The following is a 16,988-nucleotide window of genomic DNA, read 5'->3' as shown; positions in this document are numbered from 1 at the left end:
AGCCAATATAAATACTTATAAGATATGCATGGATTGTTTCTTTAATTTTTGACATTTTGGACCACGCTTGCACCACATGTTTTGGTTTTGCAAATTCTTTTGTAAATCCTTTTTAAAGTTCTTTTGCAAATAGTCAAAGGTAAATGAATAAGATTTTGCGAAGCATTTTCAAGACTTGAAATTTTCTCCCCCTGTTTCAAATGCTTTTCTTTTGACTTAAACAAAACTCCCCCTTGATAAATTCCTCCTCTTAGTGTTCAAGAGGGTTTTAAGATATTGATTTTGAAAATACTACTCCTCTCCCCTTTTTGAACACAATGAGATACTAATTTTGAAAATCATACCAATTGAGAAATTCTTTTAAAATTAGGTGGTGGTGCGGTTCTTTTGCTTTGGGCTAATACTTTCTCCCCCTTTGGCATGAATCGCCAAAAACGGATACTTGAGTGAAATATAAGCCCTTGAAATTACTTTCTCCCCTTTGACAAAGAGAACATGTGAGTGAAGATTATACCAAAGACGGAGAGATGCTCGGAGCGACGACGAAGGATGAGTTACGGAGTGGAAGCCTTTGTCTTCGCCGAAGACTCCAATTCCCTTTCAATACACCTATGACTTGGTTTGAAATAGACTTGAAAACACATTAGTCATATTATATATAAAAGAGACATGATCAAAGGTATATTTATGAGCTATGCATGCAAGACATCAAAAGAAATTCCTAGAATCAAGAATATTTAGCTCATGCCTAAGTTTGTTAAAAGTTTGTTCATCAAGTGGCTTGGTAAAGATATCGGCTAATTGATCTTTAGTATTAATGTATGCAATCTCGATATCTCCCTTTTGTTGGTGATCCCTTCAGAAATGATACCGAATGGCTATGTGTTTAGTGCGGCTATGCTCAACAGGATTATCCGCCATGCGGATTGCACTCTCATTATCACATAAAAGAGGAACTTTGGTTAATTTGTAACCATAGTCCCTAAGGGTTTGCCTCATCCAAAGTAGTTGCGCGCAACAATGGCCTGTGGCAATATACTCGGCTTTGGTGGTAGAAAGAGCTACGGAATTTTGCTTCTTTGAAGCCCAAGACACCAAGGATCTTCCCAAGAACTGGCAAGTCCCCGATGTGCTCTTTCTATTTATTTTACACCCCGCCCAATCAGCATCCGAATAACCAATTAAATCAAATGTGGATCCCCTAGGATACCAAAGCCCAAACTTAGGAGTATAAACCAAATATCTCACGATTCATTTTACGACCATAAGGTGAGCTTCCTTAGGGTCGGCTTGGAATCTCGCACACATGCATACGGAAAGCATAATATCCGGTCGAGATGCACATAAATAGAGTAAAGAGCCTATCATCGATCGGTATACCTTTTGATCCATGGACTTACCTTCCGTGTCGAGGTCGAGATGCCCATTGGTTCCCATGTGTGTCTTGATGGGTTTGGCATCCTTCATCCCAAACTTGCTTAGAATATCATGAGTATACTTTGTTTGGCTTAGGAAGGTGCCATCTTGGAGTTGCTTCACTTGAAATCCCAAGAAGTACTTCAACTCCCCCATCATTGACATCTCGAATTTTTGTGTCATGATCCTACTAAATTTTTCACATGTAGACTCGTTAGTAGACCCAAATATAATATCATCAACATAAATTTGGCATACAAACAAGTCATTTTCAAGAGTTTTAGTGAATAAAGTAGGATCGGCCTTTCCGACTTTGAATCCATTAGTGATAAGAAAATCTCTAAGGCATTCATACCATGCTCTTAGGGCTTGCTTGAGCCCATAAAGCGCCTTAGAGAGTTTATACACATGGTTAGGGTACTCACTATCTTCAAAGCCGGGAGGTTGCTCAACATAGACCTCTACCTTGATTGGTCCATTGAGGAAGGCACTTTTCACGTCCATTAGGCCAATAATATACGAATTGACTCAAGCCTAGCTATGGGTGCATAAGTTTCACTGAAATCCAAACCTTCAACTTGTGAATATCCTTTGGCCACAAGTCGGGCTTTATTCCTTGTCACCACACCATGCTCATCTTGCTTGTTGCGGAACACCCACTTGGTTCCTACAACATTTTGATTAGGACGTGGAACCAAATGCCATACCTCGTTCCTAGTGAAGTTGTTGAGCTCCTCTTGCATCGCCACCACCCAATCCGAGTCTTGAAGTGCTTCCTCTACCCTGTGTGGCTCAATAGAGGAAACAAAGGAGTAATGTTGACAAAAATGAGCAACACGAGATCTAGTGGTTGCCCCCTTATGAATGTCGCCGAGGATGGTGTCGACGGGGTGATCTCGTTGGATTGCTTGATGGACTCTTGGGTGTGGTGGCCTTTGTTCTTCATCCTCCTTGTCTTGATCATTTGCATCTCCCCCTTGATCATTGCTGTCATCTTGAGGTGGCTCATTTTCTTGATCTTCTCCTTCATCAACTTGAGCCTCATCCTCATTTTGAGTTGGTGGAGATGCTTGCGTGGAGGAGGATGGTTGATCTTGTGCATTTGGAGGCTCTTCAGATTCCTTAGGACACACATCCCCAATGGACATGTTCCTTAGCGTGATGCACGGAGCCTCTTCATCACCTATCTCATCAAGATCAACTTGCTCTACTTGAGAGCCGTTAGTCTCATCAAACACAACGTCACAAGAAACTTCAACTTGACCCTAAACTTCAACTTGTCCAGAGGACTTGTTAAAGACTCTATATGCCCTTTTGTTTGAATCATATCCTAGTAAAAAGCCTTCTACAGTCTTAGGAGCAAATTTAGATTTTCTACCTCTTTTGACAAGAATAAAGCATTTGCTACCAAAGACTCTAAAATATGAAATATTGGGCTTTTTACCAGTTAGGAGTTCGTATGATGTCTTCTTGAGGATTCGGTGTAGATACAATCGGTTGATGGCGTAGCAGGCGGTGTTGACCGCCTCGGCCCAAAACCGATCCAAAGTCTTGTACTCATCAAGCATGGTTCTTGCCATGTCCAATAAAGTTCTCCACTACACCATTTTGTTGTGGGGTGTAGGGAGAAGAGAACTCATGCTTGATGCCCTCCTCCTCAAGGAAGCCTTCAATTTGAGAGTTCTTGAACTCCGTCCCGTTGTCGCTTCTAATTTTCTTGATCCTTAATCCGAACTCGTTTTGAGCCCGTCTCAAGAATCCCTTTAAAGTTTCTTGGGTATGAGATTTTTCCTGTAAAAAGAACACCCAAGTGAAGCGAGAATAATCATCCACAATAACTAGACAGTACTTACTCCCGTCGATGCTTATGTAAGCTATCGGGCCGAATAGATCCATGTGTTGGAGCTCCAGTGGCCTGTCGGTCGACATGATGTTCTTGTGTGGATGATGAGTACCAACTTGCTTCCCTGCTTGGCACGCGCTACAAATCATGTCTTTCTCAAAATGAACATTTGTTAATCCTAAAATGTGCTCTCCCTTTAGAAGCTTATGAAGATTCTTCATCCCAACATGGGCTAGTCGGCGGTGCCAGAGCCAACCCATGTTAGTCTTAGCAATTAAGCAAGTGTCAAGTTCAGCTCTATCAAAATCTACCAAGTATAGCTGACCCTCTAACACTCCTTTAAATGCTATTGAATCATCACTTCTTCTAAAGACAGTGACACCTACATCAGTAAAAAGACAGTTGTAGCCCATTTGACATAATTGCGAAACGGAAAGCAAATTGTAATCTAATGAATCTACAAGAAAAACATTGGAAATTGAATGGTCAGGAGATATAGCAATTTTACTCAATCCTTTGACCAAACCTTGGTTTCCATCCCCGAATGTGATAGCTCGTTGGGGATCTTGGTTTTTCTCATAGGAGGAGAACATTTTCTTCTCCCCAGTCATGTGGTTTGTGCACCCGCTATCGATAATCCAACTTGAGCCCCCGGATGCATAAACCTACAAAACAATTTTAGTTCTTGACTTTAGGTACCCAAATGGTTTTGGGTCCTTTGGCATTAGACACAAGAACTTTGGGTACCCAAACACAAGTCTTTGATCCCTTGTGTTTGCCCCCAACATACTTGGCAACTACCTTGCCGGATTTGTTAGTTAATACATAAGATGCATCAAAAGTCTTAAATGAAATGCTATGTTCATTTGATGCACTAGGAGTTTTCTTCTTAGGCAACTTAGCACGGGTTGGTTGCCTAGAACTAGATGTCTCACCCTTATACATAAATGCATGGTTAGGGCCAGAGTGAGACTTCCTAGAATGAATTCTCCTAATTTTGCTCTCAGGATAACCGGCAGGGTACAAAATGTAACCCTCGTTATCTTGAGGCATGGGAGTCTCGCCCTTAACAAAGTTGGACAATTTCTTAGGAGGGGCATTAAGTTTGACATTGTTCCCCTTTTGGAAGCCAATGCCATCCTTAATGCCAGGGCGTCTCCCACTATAAAGCATACTACGAGAAAATTTAAATTTCTCATTTTCAAGTTCATGCTCGGCAATTTTAGCATCTAACTTAGCTATATGATCATTTTGTTGTTTAATTAAAGCCATGTGATCATGAATAGCATTAACATCAACATCTCTACATCTAGTGCAAATAATGACATGCTCAGTGGTAGATGTAGAGGGTTTGCAAGAATTAAGTTCAACAATCTTAGCACGCAATATATCATTTTTATCTCTAAGATCGGAAATTGTAACATTGCAAACATCTAGTTCTTTAGCCTTTGCAAGCAATTTTTCATTTTCATTTCTAAGGCTAGCAAGAGAAATGTTCAATTCTTCAATCTTAGCAAGCAAATCAACATTATCATTTCTAAGATTTGGAATTGAAACATCACAAACATTTGAATCAACCTTAGCTAATAAATTAGCATTCTCATTTCTAAGGTTGTTAATAGTCTCATGGCAAGTGCTTAGCTCACTAGATAATTTTTCACATTTGTCTACTTCTAGAGCATAAGCATTTTTAACCTTAACATGCTTTTTGTTTTCTTTAATAAGGAAGTCCTCTTGGGAGTCCAAGAGATCATCCTTCTCATGAATAGCACTAATCAATTCATTTAATTTTTCCTTTTGTTGCATGTTTAGATTGGCAAAAAGGGTACGCAAATTATCCTCCTCATCACTAGCATTATCATCACTAGAGGACTCATATTCAGTGGAGGATTTGGATTTAACCTTCTTCTTTTTGCCGTCCTTTGCCATGAGGCACTTGTGGCCGACGTTGGGGAAGAGAAGTCCCTTGGTGACGGCGATGTTTGCGGCGTCCTCGTCAGAGGAGGAGTCGGTGGAGCTCTCGTCGGAGTCCCACTCCCGGCAAACATGGGCATCGCCGCCCTTCTTCTTGTAGTACCTCTTCTTCTCCTTTCTTCTCCCCTTCTTGTCGTTGCCCCTGTCACTGTCACTAGAGATAGGAAATTTTGCTATAAAGTGACCGGGCTTACCACATTTGTAGCAAACCTTCTTGGAGTGGGGCTTGTAATCTTCCCCCTCCTTTGCTTGAGGATTTGGCGGAAGCTCTTGATGACGAGCGCCATTTCCTCATTGTCGAGCTTTGAGGCGTCGATTGGTTGTCTACTTGATGTAGACTCCTCCTTCTTCTCCTCTGTTGCCTTGAATGCAACCGGTTGTGCTTCGGATGTGGAGGGATCATCTAGCTCATTGATTTTCTTTGAGCCCTTGATCATATACTCAAAGCTCACAAAATTCCCGATTACTTCCTCGGGAGTCATTAGTGTATATCTAGGATTACCACGAATTAATTGAACTTGAGTAGGGTTAAGGAAAATAAGTGATCTAAGAATAACCTTAACCATCTCGTGGTCATCCCACTTTTTGCTCCCGAGGTTGCGCACTTGGTTCACCAAGGTTTTGAGCCGGTTGTACATGTCTTGTGGCTCTTCCCCTTTGCGAAGCCGGAAGCGACCAAGCTCCCCCTCGATCATCTCCCGCTTGGTGATCTTGGTTAGCTCATCTCCCTCGTGCGCGGTCTTGAGCACGTCCCAAACTTCCTTGGCGCTCTTTAATCCTTGCACCTTGTTATACTCCTCTCGACTTAGAGAGGTGAGGAGTATAGTTGTGGCTTGGGAGTTGAAGTGCTCGATTTGGGCCACTTCGTCCTCATCATAATCTTCATCCCCTACGGATGGTACCTATACACCAAACTCAACGACATCCCATATACTTTTATGGAGTGAGGTTAGATGAAATCGCATTAAATCACTCCACCTAGCATAATCTTCACCATCAAACATTGGTGGTTTACCTAATGGGACGGAAAGTAAAGGTGTATGTTTAGGAATGCGAGGATAGCATAAGGGGATAACTAAACTTCTTGCGCTCATTGCGCTTAGAAGTAATGGATGGCGCGTCGGAGCCGGAGGTGGAAGGTGATGAAGTATCGGTCTCGTAGTAGACCACCTTTCTCATCTTCTTTTTCTTGTCGCCACTCCGATGCGACTTGTGGGAAGAGGATTTCTTCTCCTTCCCCTTCCCCTTCCCCTTGTTGCGGGACTCTTCCGATGAAGCTTTCCCGTGGCTTGTAGTGGGCTTATCGCCGGTCTCCATCTCCTTCTTGGCATGATCTCCCGACATCAATTCGAGCGGTTAAGCTCTAATGAAGAACCTGGCTCTGATACCAATTGAAAGTCGCCTAGAGGGGGGGTGAATAGGGCGAATCTGAAATTTACAAACTTAATCACAACTACAAGCCGGGTTAGTGTTAGAAATATAATTGAGTCCGAGAGAGAGGGTGCAAAACAAATTGCAAGCGAATAAAGAGTGCGACACGCGGATTTGTTTTACCGAGGTTCGGTTCTTGCGAACCTACTCCCCGTTGAGGTGGTCACAATGACCGGGTCTCTTTCAACCCTTTCCCTCTCTCAAACGGTCCCTCGGACCGAGTGAGCTTTTCTTCTCAATCAATTGGAACACAAAGTTCCCACAAGGACCACCACACGATTGGTGTCTCTTGCCTCAATTACAAGTGAGTTTGATCTCAAGAAAGAATGAGAAAGAAAGCAATCCAAGCGCAAGAGCTCAAAAGAACACAACAAATCTCTCTCACTTATCACTAAAGCTTTGTGTGGAATTGGGAGAGGATTTGATTACTTGGGTGTGTCTAGAATTGAATGCTAGAGCTCTTGTAAGTAGTTGGAAGGTGGAAAACTTGGATGACTTGAATGTGGGGTGGTTGGGGTATTTATAGCCCCAACCACCAAACTAGTCGTTTGGTGGAGGCTGCTGTCGCATGGCGCACCGGACACTGTCCGGTGCGCCAGCCACGTCACCAGGCCGTTGGGTTCCGACCATTGGAGCTCTGACGTGTGGGCCCGCCTGGCTGTCCGGTGGTGCACCGGACAAGTCCTGTAGACTGTCCGGTGTGCCACCCGCGCGTGCTCTGCTCCTCTGCGCGCGCTGGCACGCATTTAATGCGTTGCAGTCGACCGTTGGCGCGAAGTAGCCGTTGCTCCGCTGGCTCACCGGACAGTCCGGTGTGCACCGGACATGTCCGGTGAATTATAGCGGAGCGGAAATCCGAAGCTGGCGAGTTTAGAGCCTCTCTCCTCTGGAGCACCAGACACTATCCGGTGGTGCACCGGACAGTCCGGTGAATTATAGTGAGGCATCTCTGAGAATTCTCGAAGATGCGAAGTTTGGCTTGACGTCCCCTGGTGCACCGGACACTGTTCGGTTGTGCACCGGACAGTCCGGTGCGCCAGACCAGGGAGCACTTCGGTTATCCCTTGCTCTTTTGTTGAACCCTTTTCTTGGTCTTTTTATTGGCTTAGTGTGAACCTTTGGCACCTGTTTAACTTATAGACTAGAGCAAACTAGTTAGTCCAATTATTTGTGTTGGGGAATTCAACCACCAAAATCAATTAGGAAATAGGTGTAAGCCTAATTCCCTTTCACCGGGTTTGCGAGAGCAGCCCCCGAGCCTCCGCACAGAGCGAGAGGACGGTCAAGGACAGACTCGGCTTTTTTCATACGCCCCTGCGTCGCCTTTCTGCAAGGAGGAGGGGGGGAAGCGCCATGTTGCCCTCGGAGGGCGCCGAACATGGTGTCTCCTGTGAGTTGCTAATGGGTAATTCGAGTGGACGCCTGTGCCCCATTCGTTAGGGGTCGGCTAGTGGCCCGGAGGCGTGCTCCAAAAGTACATGCGGGTGATTCGCTGGACCCGGTCCCCTTTTGACGGGGTCCGAGGGCTCGATGCCTCCCTCTGGTGGGATTCCGTTACAAAATCGTTCCCGTCGGTCTCAGAAATGTCCTAGGGTACCTCGGGAGCGTAGCCCGAGCCTTGGTTATGTATCGAACGTACCCAGGGCCATCCCTCGCTCTGCGTGCTCTAAGGCGGCTGTCAGAACCCTTCTGGGGCCAGCCTACGAACCCCTGATCAGTAGTGGGCGCGGAGCCCGAGTGGCCTGAGGCGGCCGTTGAACCCTTCCGAGGGGCCAGCCTTCGAACCTCTGACCAGTAGTGGGCGCGGAGCCCGAGTTCTCTGAGGCGGCTGTTGAACCCTTCCGAGTGCCAGCCTTCGAACCTCTGATCAGTAGGGGGGCTCGGGGCCCGCTTCCTTCGCGGAGAAGGATCCCTTTCGGAGTATCCCCTTTCCCGGTCCCTGTGGCAAGAGAGAGAAAGAGGAAGTGGAAAAGGATACGAAATCGAATGACGTGGCGCACCTTTTTCGACGCGGTCATTATGGCGGAGGTGAAGCGTCGCCTGCTTCGCCTCCCAAAGGTGCCGCCTGTCCTGCCGCAGAGTTAATGCGATGGGTCGAGTGGTTCGCGGGGGCAGCCGTTGTGCGTGCGCGAGCCGTTCGAGGAACGGAACACCGGTGCGTCGTCTTTACTCCATGGGAGAGGGCTCTCTTGCTGTCCCAGGAGGGGACGTGAGTCTGCAGGCGACTTGACTGCTGCTTCCACCCGTCTGCCACTGCCATTACTGCCGGCCCATTTCTGGCCGTGTCGACCGTCGCGCCTTCTCCCGCGGCTGACTGACCCGTGATCGATGGTGATCGATGTGCTCGGTTGGCACTGTCGGGTCATGCGTAGGGTCGCCTCGAGTCGTGGCACCAGTTCAGCAGTCGAGAAGGCGCGGTACTGGCGCGAGTGGCGGTGCAGTTTCTCGCTCGTAGTAACCGGCGCGCCGGTTACATGACGTGTGGGCCTGGGCCTCCATGCTGGACGCGTCGAAGTCGAATGGGTGTGCCCCCTTGGTGCGGTTGCATGCCGCCTGCATGGCGGTCGCCCTTTCACCCATTGGTCTGGGCGAAAGTGGAGGAGTGCTTGTAACCGCTGGGCAGTTGTGCGCCCCGCGCGCGGCGGTTTTGGCTCCTTCTGCATGTCCTCGCCCCTCGAGCGGGGACGTGGGCGAGGGCCTTGTCGCAGCAGCGTCTGCCCTGAGGTCATCGCTGCTGCTGTTTGGCCGCTCGGAGCGGAGGTCGTTGTCGCTGCTGCCGGAGCGGGTGGCGGTGAGCCACCTGGGGTTTCGTCGCCCCGCAGGCCCTCCAATGTGGGGGGTTGTTCGTACCTGCGGGGGTGGAACCAGAGTTCCGCTTGTAATGGCACCTTGAGTGCCGGTGTCTGTTCATTGTGGCTGTTGGGGCCTGAACATGTATGTATTTTTGGCATGAAGCCGTGTTTTTTCCTCATTTTGAGCACTAGGACTCGCCTGTCGGCTAACTGAACCGCTTAACCAAGTGTGAGTCGCCTCGTGCGAAGGTGGCGAGTGAGGTATCCATATCCCGGAGGCGTAGGAGTCCCTCGGCTCGGTCGGCCTTGCCGCCCGAGGCTTCTCTTGCTTAGTTAAAGGAACCCTCGGCCGCTCTGCGGTGAGCCGGGGCCGAAGGCAGCGGTGTCAGCATGGACAGAGGCAGAGTTGGCTCGAAAAGAAGAATTCATCGGCCAGAGCCTGGCCGGGCCGTCCACTGGCGGGACCAGCGTCGGAGTCGAGTTGCCGAGGCCACGAGCCGGGCTGGTGTCCTCGGGGGACAGCTGGCTGAGGCTTCGGGGCGGCCGGCCGAGCCGTCTGCTCGGGCTGGGTTCCTGGAGGAGACCCTGGCGGCGATGGCCCGGGCGTGGTGCTGACGTCGTCCTTCGGAGCGGAGATCCTTCGCCCGTGTTGCCGTCCGTGGCTCGGTCGGACTTCGCCGAAGGTGGAGTTGACGCCGAGGGTGCTGCTGCTCCCCCTCCATCGACGTCTGAGCCTGCAGGATCGGTTCGCCTGTAGTATGCATATGTTTTTTGCGGCCGCCGAGGCCCAAACATACTGTCGTCGCGTTGTAAAGCTGCGTTTCTTTTCCTCTTGTTTCGAGTATCTGGACTTATTTGTCGGTAACAGAATTGTTTGTCCGAGCGAGAGTTACTTCTCACGGAAGGTGCTGAGTGAGGTATCCGTATCCCGATGGCGTAGGAATCCCTCGGCTCGGTCGGCCTTGCCGCTTACGTGTACTCTTGCTCGTCCACGGGATTCTACTATCGACGTAATCGAGAAGGCACGAAAAATTGTTTCGGCAGAAAAGTTTCCGAGCATTAAGACTTGTTCGGTCAGCAGGATCGCTCATCCGAACGCGAGTTACTTCTCGCAGAAGGCGATGAGTGAGGTATCCGTATCCCGGAGGCGTAGGAGTCCCTCGGCTCGGTCGTCCTTGGCTGCTTACGTGTACTCCATCGTTTTCATGATCCCACTACCGAAGTAGTCGAAAAGCACGAAAGACGTTCTGGCAGAAAGACCTTTTCCGAGGAAAATTTTGACGCAGAGGGGGTTCGCCCCTTCTAGCCCCCGAGGGAGGGTCGGGCTTTGCCGAGGCAAGGCTGACCCTTCCTTGATGGTTAGACTTTATATGTAAACGAGGTATATGAACGGCTTGAAAACATCTTAAGGGTAGAAGCGACGTAGCTGTCGGATGTTCCAAGCGTTGTTGTAGACCTCGCCTTGACCGTTGGCCAGCTTGTACGTCCCGGGCTTCAAAACCATGGCGATGACGAACGGCCCTTCCCAGGGAGGCGTGAGCTTGTGCCGCCCTCGGGCGTCTTGTCGTAGTCGAAGCACCAAGTCGCGCACCTGGAGGTCTCGGGACCGAACCCCTCGGGCGTGGTAGCGTCGCAGGGACTGCTGATACCGTGCCGAGTGTAGTAAGGCCATGTCCCGAGCCTCTTCCAGCTGGTCCAGTGAGTCTTCTCGGTTGGTTCGATTGCTTTGGTCGTCGTACGCCCTCGTCCTCGGGGAACCGTATTCTAAGTCTGTGGGCAAGATGGCCTCGGCCCCATAGACTAGAAAGAACGGTGTGAAGCCCGTGGCTCGGCTCGGCGTTGTCCTCAGACTCCAGACCACCGAGGGGAGTTCCATCATCCATCGCGTGCCGAACTTGTGGAGGTCGTTGTAGATCCTCGGCCTTTGTCCTTGCAGAATCATGTCGTTGACACGTTCTACCTGCCCATTCGTCATGGGGTGAGCCACGGCAGCCCAGTCCACCCGGATATGGTGATCCTCGCAGAAGTCCAGGAACTTTCTGCCGGTGAACTGGGTGCTATTATCGGTGATGATGGAGTTCGGGACCTCGAAGCGATGGATGATGTTGGTGAAGAATGCCACCGCCTGTTCGGACATGATGTTGTTTAGGGGTCGGACCTCGATCCACTTGGAGAATTTGTCGATGGCAACCAGTAGATGCGTGTAGCCCCCGGGTGCCTTCTGCAAGGGACCGACGAGGTCCAGACCCCACACAGCAAACAACTAGGTGATGGGTATTGTTTGCAGAGCCTGAGCGGGTAGGTGTGTCTGCCTTGCGTAGAATTGACACCCTTGGCAGGTGCGGACAATTCTAGTGGCGTCGGCCACCGCGGTCGGCCAGTAGAAACCTTGTCGGAAAGCGTTTCCAACAAGGGCTCGAGGCGCTGCGTGATGACCGCAAGCCTCCGAGTGTATTTCTTGTAATAACTTCTGATCTTCGGCGATGGATATGCATCGCTGGAGGATGCCTGAGGGGCTGCGGTGGTAGAGCTCCTTCCCGTCCCCCAGCAAGACGAACGACTTGGCGCGCCGCGCCAGTCGCCGAGCTTCGGCTCGGTCTAGGGGTAGCTCTCTGTTGGAGACTTGTTCTCAAATTCTAAGAGTTAAGAACAAGGCAACATAAAAAGTGTTAAGTGTTAGGGTCCTTCGTCCTTCGAAGCATTATATCCCTTTGGGAAATAATGAGTCTCGGACGAAGGTCATGAGAGACATACCTTCGTAAACATAACAAGTAATGACGAAGGACTCACATAAATCATGAAATATGATATAAGCATCACCAAAGAATCATTTCTATTTTATTAACATGGAAAAACAGAAATGATCCCAAATTACAAATGTACCTTCGATCCTGAGAGAAGGTGGAAAGTATGAGCGTGATGCCAAAAGCAAAATGACAAGTCCGCGTGAACAGTACGGGAGTACTGTTCATCTATTTATAGACGCGGGACGCAGCCCGCGTAAAATTACATCCATGTCCATTACATTTGTTAACGGTTTATGGAAATCTATTGAGGACCCCGAAGTCTTTTCATCTTAAGGTCGGTTCCCCCTTGTGCCATCGCGCCGAAGCTTCCCTGCGTACAGCTTCGGCTGCCCCCGACCTTCGTCTGGCTCAGCCTTCGTCCTGGTCGTGCTCCATATCCATAATTCTGAATCCGAAAATACCTGTTCATATAATTCACTTGGAAAACATTGTCAAATCATGTTTTTGAGGACCTTCGGAGGACGAAGGCCCCCAACAGTAGCCCCTCGCAATATTAATTTGTAAATAATAAATTCAGATTGCGATATGGACGAAGGCCTTGAGCCGAAGGTCCGAAAAAACACCTTCCCTTTGCTAGAATAGCAACATTCACTGACAAGCGGGGCCTTTTAACTTTTAACGCCCTAGGCGTATAAATAAGAACACATCTTGAATTCATTTGGTACACACGCCTGCCTTTTGCTTCGGCCCACTAAAAATTTTTAGCTCTTGCTCATTGAGATTTGCTGGTCTTTTTGATTTCGAAGCTTCGGCCTCGGGAACAAATTTTTAGTGTTTCCGAAGATGTCTGAAGACAAGAAGATCCCTGCTGAGACGAAGCTGAGTCTCGAGGAGGAGAAGAATCTGGGGTTCCTGATAGCGATGGCAGAGACTAATACAGAGAAAATCACGAAGGAGATTCTCGAAGGTTTGTCCGAAGATACTGATGACAGCGACAGCTATGATGTGGAAAGTGATGGGGAAGAGGCCGAAGATCGACCGTGGCGACCAAGTCACTCAGTTTTTGGGAAAACAACCATCAAGCAGAGTCACATTGATAATATGAGGGGGCGATACTTCCGAGACATATCTATTGTGAGAGCTGATGCCGGGGAAAAGACTTCTCCCACCCCTGAAGAAGATGAAGTTGTGATTTTCCGAAGCCTCCTCAAGGCTGGGCTTCGATTCCCCCTGAGCAATTTTGTTGTTGAGGTACTGAAAACATTCCAAATCTACCTTCACCAACTCACTCCCGAAGCTATTATAAGAATGGGGATTTTTGTCTGGGCTGTGAGAAGCCAAGGTTTGGAACCAAACGCTAAAAGCTTCTGCAACATACACGAGTTATTGTACGAGACGAAGCCCTGGGGAAAGGAGCAATACCACAACAACTTTGGGTGCTACAGCTTCGGCGCCCGCTCCGGGTCAAGCTACCCTGTGCCAACCTTTCGGAAGAGGTGGCCCGGAGCCTGGATGTCTGAATGGTTTTATGTGAAAAATGATCTAACAGCACAAAATAATGTCAAAAGTATCATTATGTACCCAATTTGGCAACGCTTCGGACTTCGAAGGCCGAAGGTTGAAATGGATGAGGCAGCCGAAGAATGCCAAAGAGCCTTCGGCGCAGTCTGCTCCTTCATTGGGACAAGGGACTTGGTCCAGGAGCACATTGCCTTCAGGATATGGCCACTTGCGGAAAAGTGGGAAATGCCGAAAGAAACCATCAAAGAGTCCGACGAAGGCGGACTAGTCAGATTAAAATACACATTCAAATATGCAGATAAATTTATTGAACCTGATGATGACTGGCTGAAAAGCATTGAAACATTAAGTGATGAATTACTTGGGGTATTCTCGAAGGCTGAAAATACTGCACTATCAGCAGCCTTCGGAGGCCGAAAAAAGAAGAGATTGAACCGAGTGTTTGATGCAATCGGGTTCTTCTATCCTGATTATTGTTATCCCGTCCGAAGGCAAAAAAGGAAGAACATAACATCTGAAAAAGAAGAAGCTGGAACTGCTCCTAGCGAGCTAGACCCAAAAGGAAAAAGGTTGAAGGTCTTCACACACCGACCACGCCATATTGAACCAGCTTCGGTGCCTGAGTATACTGGAGGAACTCCTTCGGCCGCTGAAGCTGAACAGCCACTCTTATTGCCAGAAATTGCAGAGATGGCCAAAGCACCATCGACAGAAAAAATGGAAGAAGCGAAAAATCTGACTAAGGAAAAAACCTCAGAAACTTTGAGTCCTGCAATAAATATTGAAGCAGCAAAAATCCAAAAGGCTCCAATGGTGACCCCAAAAAGGAAAAGAATGGTAAATGTACTAGATGTCTTGGAGACAATTAAGTCTTCAAGCACAACTCCAAAAAAGAGTGTTGAAATTGCTGAAGCTTCCTCTGAAGCTCCGACACAACAAACTGAAGCTGAAGCTGGGCCTTCAGAGCCCTTCAGGGAAGAAACTTTGGAAACTGAAGCGATAAAAATACCAGAACCAATTTTAATTGAAGAGACTGACACTGCCATCCCCGAAGCGCCTGCCAGCATGTGTGATTACATTATACGACATGCTTCGGGGAAAAAGCTATCTGATGGAGAAATTCATGAAGCTAATCATTATGCAAAGGAGCTAAAATATCCAAAGGGGGCAATAATATTCAATGGGACAAATGAAGATGATTTTTTATACTGCCTACCGGATAATAAGGAACTATCTGTCTGTCGAGAAATGGCCAGGGGCATAGGCTTCCCGAAGCTCGAAGTTGGACTAAGCGCCATGACGAAAGAGGATCTCGCAGACAGCCTTGCGTACAACAGCTTGAAGGTACCGGAATTAAACGCTTGAAAAAACCCCCCTATTATTTTTACGCACATCATTCCTTTTTCCTTATTTGAATTCTTTTTCGTATAGGGCCTGATCCTAAGCAACGCGCTAAGAGCGCAGAAGAGCGCCGAAGATGAAAGTTATGAAATTGCGTTTAATAATTTACGCTCCGAAGTTATCAAGCTGAGAAATGAAGCTTTGGAAAAAGATAAAATTCTGCTTACATTGGTGGATAAAGTGAAAAAAGACGAGGCCGCTTCAAAGGCCCAATCCGAAGCTCAAAAACGCGAGATTAAAGATCTTCGGAAACAACTGGCTAGAGCTAAAGAGGAGCGCGCGCTTGAGGAAACGAATCGTGAACTTAGTGATTTTATGGTCAACAAATTGGAATCAAGAGTTAAGGAGCTTCGCACATCGCAGAGGAAATGCTATGTTAAATCTATAGAATGCGTGAATAAAATTAAAAACAGCTTTGCTAGCGTCGGCGCCTTTTCCAGCGAAGAGAATTTTTCTCGAGACAATCCCGAAGATCCGCTGGAATGGATTAGCCACGAAGCAGAGGCCTTCGAAGAAATTCTAAACAGCCGCGGCGACATATGCGCTTTTTCAGGCGCTAGAGGAATTACTTCTGTGTTAGAGAAGAAGGGTTGCGGGCACGTAAAACTTTTAGCTCAGTCCGAAGCTACCTTATGCTCCGAAGATATCAAGGACCCCTCGGCCGAAGCAAGCGTGGTTGCTGGCAAATTTTTTACTGATGTCTGGAACGACGGCGGCCGAGGAATGGCACAAGAAATTATCGAAAGGAGCGAAAAAGGCATCCACGAAGCTAGGAAAGTGGCAGAGACTGCCGAAAAGAGTAGGGAGCCCGAAAGACAGTTAGGTACCAACTAGTCGTTCTTGTTGCGCTGTAATTTTCATTTTAAACTTTGCTCGCGATTTGTAAAAGTACTGAAGAAGTGTTCTCTACGCTCAGAAGCTGTTGGACGATCTCCCCACACAAAAGGGGATGAAGAAATTAATCAGATGGCCGAAACTATCATGGACAAGGTCGTTGACCAACTTCTGAATAAAGCCGCCGAAGCAATATTGAGGGAAGATTAGGTGCTATTTGGAAAAAACATTTAAAGTGTAATCTATGCAACACTTTGTAGATTTGAATGTAATATACAAGTCTCTTTTCATTATTGAATTCTTTACGATGCATGAAACTTTAAATACATACCACTTTTGAGCCTTCGGCGAAAAAACACCTTCCCTTCTTTTCATGCGTCGTGAAGAAGATAGCCTTCGTCAAAATTATTCTGATGAATGACATCGATGCCTCGTGAAAACATTTTCCGAAGCTATACAATTTCAATGTTACTTTTTCAAAGCATCCCTTCGAAGGTTTAGAGTGTCCCCTTCTCTTGCCAAATGCGATATGATGTATGATGCTTATGCTATGCAAAATGATGTGATGATGTTATGTTATGCATGTGACATTTGTTCCGAAGATACACATAAAATATATTCGTAAGCTCTGCATTCCCTTAGGAACGTCTTTGGAGCTTCTTCGTCTTTTACTTAGACGGCATCAGCGTTGACTTTTCGCTGTAAGCCTCCCTTAGGAGCTTCTTCGTCTTTTACTTAGACGGTATCAGCGTTGACTTTTCGCTGTAGGCTCTGCATTCCTTTAGGAACGACTTCTGAGCAGAAAACTTACGCTGCGCTCCCTTTGGAACGACTTTTTGTGACGTTATAAACTCACTCTGCGTTCCTTAGAACGACTTTTTGTTACTCCGAAGGATTTTTAGTCCGAAGGTCCTTCTTGGTAACGGAAGAAATTTTAGGCTTCGGCAACCTAGGCCTGTGAATCAAATAAATTTTTCTCGTGGAAACAACGAAATTATTACATGGAAACTAACAATGTTTTTTGCTTCA

Source organism: Zea mays, chromosome 2 (assembly GCF_902167145.1).
Source record: "Zea mays cultivar B73 chromosome 2, Zm-B73-REFERENCE-NAM-5.0, whole genome shotgun sequence".
NCBI classification, from domain to species: Eukaryota; Viridiplantae; Streptophyta; class Magnoliopsida; order Poales; family Poaceae; genus Zea; species Zea mays.
This window is presented reverse-complemented; position numbering follows the sequence as displayed.